General features: G+C 47.4%; 1 protein-coding gene across 1 annotated transcript in view; it reads left to right on the top strand.

Moving 5' to 3' along the window:
* The first annotated feature begins 9,542 nt into the window (after positions 1-9,542).
* The window catches only part of SLC24A4 (solute carrier family 24 (sodium/potassium/calcium exchanger), member 4), a 174,057-nt gene continuing 173,545 nt past the window's right edge, over positions 9,543-10,054 (top strand). The window contains exon 1 of the mRNA XM_011949392.1: positions 9,543-9,591. The gene's annotated coding sequence lies outside the window, so the exon portion shown is untranslated. The remainder of the gene's footprint in view (positions 9,592-10,054) is intronic.

The raw sequence follows: 10,054 nt of genomic DNA, 5'->3' as shown, positions 1-10,054 counted from the left end.
CCATGGCATCCCCAGTTTCTTCCTTGGTTCCAGTGTGAATGCTTCTAAAAATCATCACATGATGCTTCGTTATAAGACTCAGCTACTGAATATTAATGCTTTGTGGCAAGGAGAAAATTACTGCTGTATCAGAAAGGCTTTTTCTCTTACAGGTCACTGGGGCTCTACTTATTCAGTTTTGCTCAAGGGCACAAATGTCCCAAACGTATGTGTCTCAAGGCCAGACACTTTCTTGTTCAAAGACACCAGGATTTCCACTTTAGGCTCTCTTCCTGTAGAGCAAGGCTGAGACGCTGAGAAATGGTTGCAGGAATCCCCTCCTGCCTCCCATTATAAAGCGCAGCCTGCACATACAGATGTGTCTCGAGGCAGTGGGGGCATTTCTGAGGGGACTGAGAGAAGGTTCTAGAAGGTTTTTGCAGAGCCAAGAATGCAAGATGGGAAGTCCGGATCCACAGAGGACCATTGTGAAGTGTGAATTCAAAAGCAGTTCAATTTGAGTTCTAAAGCTTACCGTTCTGGCCATCTGCTAACTGTCTTTTGATCACTGGCCTTTGAAACAGAATACTAATAATAAGTTTATACATTATTATTTATCAGCAGCCTGAGGGATTAGAATTCTCTCGGCTTAAATGGCCCTATGACTGCTCACATGCATGACCCAGAGGAGGACGGTTTTAGCTTTTGGCAGAGGGGAAAACGTAATTGTGTGTTTTGATGACAAAAGAGCTCCTTTCTCTCCTTTGATATCTTCTAAAATATCTGCATTTTCCTAACTGAAATATCTTCATCTTATAGTAAGAATTTGCTAGAGGATTTGCTTTCAGAACCTGGTTAAAAAAGGGTTGGGGGCTGGGAGGAGAGTCCCCCAAAGCTAACCAACAACATTCATCAGAAATCCCTTAAATTAATTTAGAACACTGAGTCATACAGGCCCATCAACATTGCATAACAGCCATTAAAGTATTAGTATTACTTTGGGGGCACTTGATTATGCAACCCAGTAGTAAATCTCCTTTGGGCCTTTTTTCAAAATTCCCAAAAAGAGTCGCAGTTTGCTAATTTATTTTTGAATGAGCTGAGTCTGTGTTCATCCCAGCTTCCTATTCAGCTTTTTGCCTCCATGCAAGGATGGTGAGCCATGCAAAAATTGGCATCTAGCATTAAAGAGGTGCTTTATATTTCACTTTCAATCATTTGCAAAGGCAGAACCACCAGTTCACTCATTTAACAAGTGTTTACTGATAGCTTATATGTGCAGGAGAGTGAGGCTGAACCTAGAACAGATCTGAGTTTCCATCTAGCTTTGTCTTTCTGGGTGTCAATTTCCCCATCTATAAAAGGAGGACTTGGGCAGGAAGGCTCATTCTTGAGGCAGGATGGTTAAGAGCAGGCATTTGGGACCCAGACCATCTGGCTTTGAATCCCAGCTTGGTCAGTTACTAGATGTGTGTTGAGTTTGGGCAAGTTACTTAATGATTCAGAGGCTTGGGCTCTGACATTTGTGAACTGGTAATCACAATGGTAGTCACCTTGGAGAGGTGTCGGAAGGATTAAATGGGTCAGCAGAAGAAAGTTCTTTGAACGATGCCTGGCCCCGAGCAGGGATAGAGAAATAGGATCTGTTATGACTGTTCCTGCTGAGGCCCTAGCAAGATGACTGCCCACTAAGCCATTTCCTCTCCTCCTTCACCCCATGTCCCAGCCTTCCTGGAGGCCATGGCCATGTGGCTGAGTTCTAACCCGTGAAATGTGGGTGGATGCACAGTCACAACGTCCAGGTTTGACCCACAAAAACCTTCCATGTGGGATTCTCCATGTCCTCACCCCTCTGTTGTTTCAGTGCAGATGAGCTTGGCACCTCCAGAGGCCATGTGTGGAAGATGGCACAACCACAAGATGCAAGGGACCAGGAGTTCTGAATAAACACTTGGAGAAGAGCCACCTGCCAATCCATCCATTTTTGGACTTCATGTGAGTGAGAAATAAGCTGCAGAAGTGCTAAGCTCATGAGATTTGGGGACAGCTAGAGTTACTACAACAAAGTGCTGGGCTAGGTACTGAGTCTGATGGGGACGAAGACATTTTCCCAGAGGGACTGAACCTGTTTGCAATGGCCTGATTGCTTGACTCGCAGTTTCTGATGTTATCTGGGTAATGACCAAAGGACACCGAGTTCTCCGGTTGGGGACAAGAGCTCGTATGTCTAGCAAGCGCTGGCCTGGTCTCTGGCAAGTTTCCTGCAGACAGCTGCCCAAGCTGGCTGCTTGGGCTTACTGCCCCTGCATTCTGGACAATGGGGCAGCATTTCCACCCAGATGCCACAGGGAGCTACTCAGGTTACCCAGGCAGTAGCCCATGTTCAAAATATATGACCTCAGTCCTCAGAGCTTTGTCCATCTCTGTCTTCCGAGCCTTGGCCATCTTTTGAGTGGGAATTAGCAGGAATGTTTGTACGGGAGCCTCCGAAGTGGTCAGAGTAAAAATTTTCCTCATTAAAACTCAAAGCAGGCTGGGCACGGTGGCTCACGCCTGTAATCCCAGCACTTTGGGAGGCCGAGGTGGGCGGATCACGAGATCAGGAGTTTGAGACCAGCCTGACCGACATGGTGAAACCCCCCCTCTACCAAAAAAAAAAAAAAAAATAGCCAGTGTGGTAGTATGTGCCTATAATCCCAGCTACTCAGGAGGCTGAGGCAGGAGAATCACTTGAACCCAGGAGCGGAGGTTTCACTGAGCTGAGATTTTGCCATTGCACTCCAGCCTGGGTGACAGAGCAAGACTCCATCTCAAAAAAACAAAACAAAACAAAAACAAAAACAAAACAAAAAACTCAAAGCAAAATACACTTCCCGACAAAACACAGGACTGAAAGATGCTCACCATGTGTACTGGTTTCCCTTGGGGATTGATTTGGCAAACGTGCACCTGAGTTGGAGATGTGTCTGTCCCAGCAGTCCCAGCTGCATTTAGCAACTCCCCTTGTGGTAGAATCTCCCTTTGATGAAAATCTCCTCCAACACTGTCTGTTCCACTCTCCTAGCACTTGTCATTTTTCTCCTGGCACAATTGTCATTTCTCCCCATGTATTTAAGGCCCTTCCAGAGATGCAGAGGCCAGAGCTTTTGAGGCCCGAGCCATTAGCAAGAAATGAAGAAATGCAAGAGCAAGAGAGAGCATGGTCACAGAAAAACAAAAACTCAAGCTGCTCTAGCCTTGGGCTGTGCAGTGCACTGGTCATAAAGGGAAATCTGGCTTTTGTGTAATGCCACAGCTTATACGGAGCAAGGAGAAGCCAATCCAACAGCAGAAAATTAGGAAGGGTCTGAATTGGAGGTCCCTTTTGAGCCCTTGCCAAATAGCTCTTCCTATTGTCCCCTGTGGTCATCCCAACCTGCCTTATTTCCACTCTTAGACTGGCAAGAGCTAAGTGATCGGGGGAAGTGGGTTGGGGGTGCTTTCTGGTTTGCAGCTCGAGGTGAAGGCTTGGATCTGTGACTTATTACCTGGGAGAGCTTGGACTAGTCACTTAGTGACACTTCTACAACTCTGGTGGAGGCTGATCATTGCCCACTTATGTCCCTTTTGGCTCCCACAGTAACAGAATTCTCACTGGGCATAGGCTGCCCAAACATTTCCCAGACTTCCTTGTTTAGGTGTGGTCATGTGACTAAGTTTCTATCAATGGAATACAAGGAGAAGTGACACTGGCCACCTCCGGGTCTACAACTTGTGACACTGAGCACTCCTCCTCCATGCTCTCCTCCCCCTTCCTGTTGACTGCAGCCCAGGTGTGGTGGTGAATCAGCTTTGATCACAGGGATGACGATAATGCCCAGGGGATGGCAGAGCCACAAGGTGGAAGAAACCTGGGTCCCTGAGTGATGATGAGAAGCAGGGCTTCCTTCCACACCTGGACTGGTCTATAAGGCTATTGCATACAAAAAAGAAATTGCTTTGTTCTTCAGGTCACTCCAGTGCTGGGTTTCTTTGACAGGGTATGTTAGCCTTCTCTAACTCATATGTTCCTATAGGGTTATGGTGTGGTAAAATAGAGAACTGTAAAGAGATATACAGTTAGGTGCTCCATAAATGTCTTCTGAATGAGTGGTGAGCAAAGGGACTGGTTATTTCCATGTTTAAATTCTGAGAATCTGCTGGGCATGGTGGCTCACACCTGTAATCCCAGCTACTCAAGAGGTGGAGGCAAGATGATCGCTTAAGCCCAAGAGTTTGAGACCAACTTGAGCAAAAACAACAAAAACAGTAAATCCCAAGAATCTGAGAAGCAGCCTTACAACATATGTAGCAGCTACACACGATGACTGCAGGGAACCCCAGGCCTTGTCTGTTTAAGCATCTTTCCCCCTTGGCCGGAGGTTCCCACCATGAGTCAGTGACCATGAGATGACCCAGGCAGGAGACCGCTGTGGCACACAGCCTTCTGTCTCTACAGGAACTAACTTATCCCACAAGCTAATCAGCTTGCCTGTCAGGGTGAGCATCTGTGGCATGGGGTAGCAGGTGGAGGGTGTTTAAAGGGCAGAAGACTGGGTTCAAATCCAGCTGTCTCTCTGACTACTCATGCAAATTGGAGCAGGCCACTTAATTGTGAAGGATCTTGGCTCCCCGAGTGTCTGTAAAATGGGGATGCTAATTCTGGCTCTGCCTTCTCCCTAGGGCTACAAGACACACTCAAGAGATCCAACAATGGTGAAAACACTGCATATGGCAGATGACAATGGGAGAAACATGACAAGTCAAGTCACATTTGCTGAGTGTGGGCTGAGTGTGCCGGTCTCTTTCTTCCATGAATATTTATTGAGTACCTACTAAGTCACATCATGAGCATGGTAGTTCCTGTCTTCACAGAGCTTACAGTCTGGTGGAAACTATATATTATACAAGGAAGTAGACAGTTACTGTACAGTATGATGAATTATTGATAGAAATGCAAGGCACCATAAATATACAGAAGAGGGCCCCTAACTCAGGCTTCAGGGCTCCTGGAATACTTTTCAGAGGAAATGATCTCTCCTTTAAGACTGGAAACAAAGGACGAGTTATCCAGGGTAAGGGGACTTTGGAGGTGGGAAGCATGTTCTAGGCAAATGAGACAAGGATCACCCTTGAAGAACAAGAAAGAGCCACAAGAGGCTTAGAATAGCTGCAGCTTGGAGTTGAAGGAGGGGAATGATGACAGATTGGGCTGGAGGGGCCAGAAGGGTCTAGAGCAGGGTTTCTTCACCCCAGCTGCAGCTTGGAGAAAATGCTGATGCTGAAGTCACCTCCACCTGTGGTGGTTGAGAAGCTCCCCAGGTGATTCAAATGTGTAGTCAGTGTTGGAAGCACTGCTTAGACCATGTGGGATCTTAAAAGCCAAGTGAAAGACTTGGAAGTTTATCCAGAAAGCCTCTGACGGTTTTATGGAAGGAAGGGTTGTAATCAGATTTTTCTTTCTTTTTTTTTTTTTTTTTTTTTTTTTTTTAGACAGAGTCTTGCTCTGTCGCCCAGGCTGGAGTGCAGTGGCCGGATCTCAGCTCACTGCAAGCTCCGCCCCCTGGGTTTACGCCATTCTCCAGCCTCAGCCTCCCGAGTAGCTGGGACTACAGGTGCCCGCCACCTCGCCCGGCTCGTTTTTTGTATTTTTTAGTAGAGACGGGGTTTCACCGTGTTAGCCAGGATGGTCTCGATCTCCTGACCTCGTGATCCGCCCATCTCGGCCTCCCAAAGTGCTGGGATTACAGGCTTGAGCCACCGTGCCCGGCCAAGATTTTTCTTCCTCCAGATGCTGGGTGAAGAAGGGAATGAGACAGAAAGACTGGGGTTAGAGAAGCTGGTTAAGGAGGCTGCTGTAGTGATCCAGGTGGGAAATGGACCCAGAGCTGTCAACAGGGATGGCAAGAAGTGGACAAATCCGAGGCCTGGTTGATGATGGGCTGCAAGGAAAGATGTGGGAGACATGGGGAGACAAAGTTCATCCCCCAAACATGCAGGCTGAAATGACCAAGAAGTTTCCAGCTAGAGATACAGACTTGTGAGTTGGCAGCAGAGAGCAACAATGCACTCTCCCAGGAAGAGGGGTAAATGGTGAGAAGAAAAGAGGAACTAGAACAGAGCCCCAGAGGACCAGGGAGAGCTGTGCCCCAAAAGGACCAAAAAGAGCTGGTCAAAGAAGGAAGAGAAAAACCAGAATCACACATTGTCAAGAACATAAAGAATGGTGGCTAGTAAGAGTCAACATGTGTAAGAGGGTCAAATTCTGGGAGATGTACTCACAGGTCACTGGTAACCTTGGCAGCGAAGATGGGGTCGGTGCCTGGGTGGGGCTGAAGTGGTGGTAGAGCAGATATCATATAACAGGGGCAACTATTCTTTATCTATTTGTTTGCTCATTCAATAAATACTTCATATATGAAGCACCTAATGGCAGGGTGCTGTGTTCAGAGCTGTGGATAAGATGGCAACTCCTGAGGCCTTCACCCACTAAAAGGAGACAGATAATCTCACCCACATCACAAAACAATGAGACAGAAATGCTAGAATGAGGCTGGGTGCAGTGACTCACGCCTGTAATCCCAGCACTTTAGGAGGCTGAGGCAGGTGGATTGCCTGAGCTCAGATGTTTGAGATCAATCTGGGCAAGATGGTGAAACCTTGTCTCTACTAAAATACAAACAATTAGCAGGCATGGTGGTGCATGCCTGTAGTCCCAGCTACTCAGGAAGGTGAGGCATGAGAATTGCTTCAGCTCAGGAGGCAGAGGTTGCAGTGAGCTGAGTGCTGAGTTTGTGCCACTGTACTCCAACTTGGGTGACAGAGCAAGACTGTCTCCAAAAAAAAAAAAAAAAAAAAAAGGAAATGCTAGAATGGAGATGTAGTCCAGGGGCTTTAGGACATGGCGGAATCAACTCTACTAGAGAAGAGGAAGGGGCAGGCAAGGGAGGTCTTAGAAAGCAAGGAAGAGGGGCAAGGTTTGCACTGATGTGGTCGTCATCAAGGCCACCCATTGTAAAGTTCAGATCTTAGCCTGCAGTGGAAGAATGGTACTTCTGGACCTCCTCATGGATTGGTGGGGCCATGTGACCAGTCTGGGGCCATGAGTGGTGAGTAGAGGTGAGAGCAGTCATGTTCTGGCCAGAGCATCTAACGGTCAGCACAGGAGGCGCCAGAGGTCTCTGCCTTCGGGCACTGCAAACAGCCATGTTGAGACTGTGGCTGCTTCCAGGTACCTGACTGACCCCTCCTCAAGACACACACCTCTTGGTAGACCAGAAGCCCAAGCCGGAAACAAATTGCTGCTGTTTTAGTGCTGTGACTGTCATCATAGCATCCCTCAGCCCAGTGCTCCTCAAAATGTGGCCCCTGGACCAGTAGCATCAACTTCACTTGGGAACTTGTTAGAAATGCACATTCTCAGGCCCTACTCTGCATCTGAATTTACTGAAGCAGAAACTCTGTGGAGTTGGGGAGGGGGCGGTCCAACAACCTGAGTTTTAACAAACTCCAGGGGATTCCGAAGCACGTTGAAGTTTGAGAACTGCTGCCTATCCGGGGCTGATGAACAGTCATTTTCAAGGCAAAGCGGAAATTAGAAGTCATGGAGAAGGTCATTCTAGCAAAGAAAACTTTTTAAAATGAAGTAAGATACGAATTAAATGGTGAAGCTCATCATGTCACAGGAAAGGATTGTTAAGGAAAAATATGGTACCCACCTTCCCTGGGCTGAGACTTCCTAACAAAATGGCCTAAACTCTGGCCATGTAGACAATTCCCTGCAGTGTCGTATCAGAAGACACAATTGCAGAGGAGATAGTCTGAATCCAAAGGCATTGAAGCCAGGACCAGGATGAACTGAGCAACGCATTTTCCATTTGTCCCATGGCATCTGCTGATTTAGAAAATGCTCCTGAATGCTTTGAATCCAAAAGGTACAGAAAACCCAATTCTCTTGTCTGCAGAGTCATTAGAGCTGGAGCTGAGGCTATTTGGTAATGGGCACTATTTAAATAAAGTGAAAAGTACAATTTCAAATGAATTGCTTTTTAAACTGTCAAATAAAAGGAATCCATTTGTGCATGAGAAATTATTCCAAGCGTTCTAACTATTAACTGAAAGCAGGAGAAAAATGTCAAAGAAAAGAAAATGTCCTACTAAAGAGCTGACTAAATGTCTAAAGACAGACACCTAATGACTCCTTTGGCCGATTCAAAAACACGTATTTTCACCAGCCCTAGGTGAGCTCCATGGACAAAAGTTTTAAGAAAATATTAAATGCTAGTAACAAGATGCCATTTTGTTCATTGGCATTGCTTTAACCAATGTGACCCTGACAATGTTTTATGGACAGGAAAACAGCATATTTCCACTTTAACTTTTTCCTTTGGCTTACATTTGATGCCAAGGGCCCTTGACTAGCTCTCTAAGTGCCATATTTAACAATGTTTTATAGTCTTCTATTTGCTACTGCTGAATGCATCCTTGTACAGTCTAGTCAATGAGAAGAAAACTCTCCAAACGTATGAAAAGTGTCTTTTCTGTCATAGGCAGGCATGCTTGGTTGAGGTCACCAGTACAGAGAGTGAGCCTCAGTGTTAAGGCATCTCTGCAGACAAAAACAGAACCCTGGCCTTTTCCATTTCATTTCCTGTAGGGGTTTCCACTGCAATTAGTTTTGTGTTCATGCCTTCACTATCTTTGTTGGTATTGAAACAGAGCTGCTGAAAATAATCAGTGAGCCTTCTCCCTGCCTGGCCCTCTGGCATCTCTAACCTGTGTCACTATGCCAGACTAACACAAGCAAAATGATCCCTGCTTACTCGGTCCAGAGGGAACCGTGAGGGTGGTGACCGGCTAGAGTCATTGGAGCAGGTTCGAAAAGGGAGCACTCCTCACACGTGAAGGTGCACACACATTTCCAAGGGATCTTGTTAAAAATGTACATTCTGACTCAGTAGGTCTGGGGTGGAATCTTAGCCTGTGCGTCGCATAAGCTCTTAGGTAATTCTCATGCTGCGGAGGACCACACAGTAGTGTAGTGAGCTGTGAGTGAACAACGCACATTCTGCACAACAGTGACTTTTAGGACCCTCCTTAATGGGGCATTTATCTAAGGGCCTTGCTCCCTTTTGATTTAGGGTTCCTTGAAAGCAGAGAATGGGTCTCATACATTATTATTGTTTTGTTCTCCAGTTGGCACACGGCCTGCACACGGTGGGTATGTACTTATTTAATTAAAGAGTTGGCCTTGTTCCAAAAAGGGTTTTAACCCCTAGCAGCACTAAACAGGTGGCGATGAATTGGCCGGGAAGGAAGTCAGTCCTAGGGGTAGTCACAGACCCCCCTGGGCTGGGGTTCCCTCCACCTGCCTGCACCTGTATCACCCCTCAGTTGCTGTTCTGAAATTTTCCCTCCTGCCCCATTTTTAAAGCGGTTTACACCAGAAAGCCGACCAACAAGGAGAGATACAAAACCAAACCAGAAAGCCCTGGGAAACGGTAGGCTTAGGAACATCGAAAGCTCAGCTGTCGGTGGTGGGGCCCGCAGATCTCTCTGGTTTCCCTCTCTGCCCGGTCTGCAGCTTTTTTGCAGGTCGGTGTCGCGGCCTCGCAGGTCCCCAACAGTCCCGAGAGCCCTGAAGGAGCTGGTCCCAGCGGGTCCAGGCTCCTGTTGGCTTGGTGCAAGCCTGTGTGTTGGCTCTGCATGACCAATTAATCTTCTCCTGCATCTTCCGCCCGTGGCGGGTGGCAGGGTGGGGGAGAGGGGGTATGGCGGGGCCTTGGGTGGCCTCGGGGGTCGGGGAGTCCGGACAGGAGCGACTGCTCTGCAGAAACCCTTGTTCTAAGAGTCCCCAGCGGTGCCATAACCTGTTTCTTTCTGCAGCAGCCTCAGAGGGTAAAGGAAGGGCTCGTTGCTGTTCCATGTGGGAAGGGAGAGAAAAAGGGAGAAGGAAGGGGATTATATTGGTCAGTAGTTGGACCTCACGGTGGAAGGGAAGAGTGCACAGGGGAGTGCGCCCTACGGGAGGAGTACACGTGCTGGGAAGGGCGGGGGG

The sequence above is a fragment of the Colobus angolensis genome, unplaced genomic scaffold (assembly GCF_000951035.1).
Source record: "Colobus angolensis palliatus isolate OR3802 unplaced genomic scaffold, Cang.pa_1.0 Scaffold3, whole genome shotgun sequence".
Classification (NCBI taxonomy): Eukaryota; Metazoa; Chordata; class Mammalia; order Primates; family Cercopithecidae; genus Colobus; species Colobus angolensis.
This window is presented reverse-complemented; position numbering and strand designations above follow the sequence as displayed.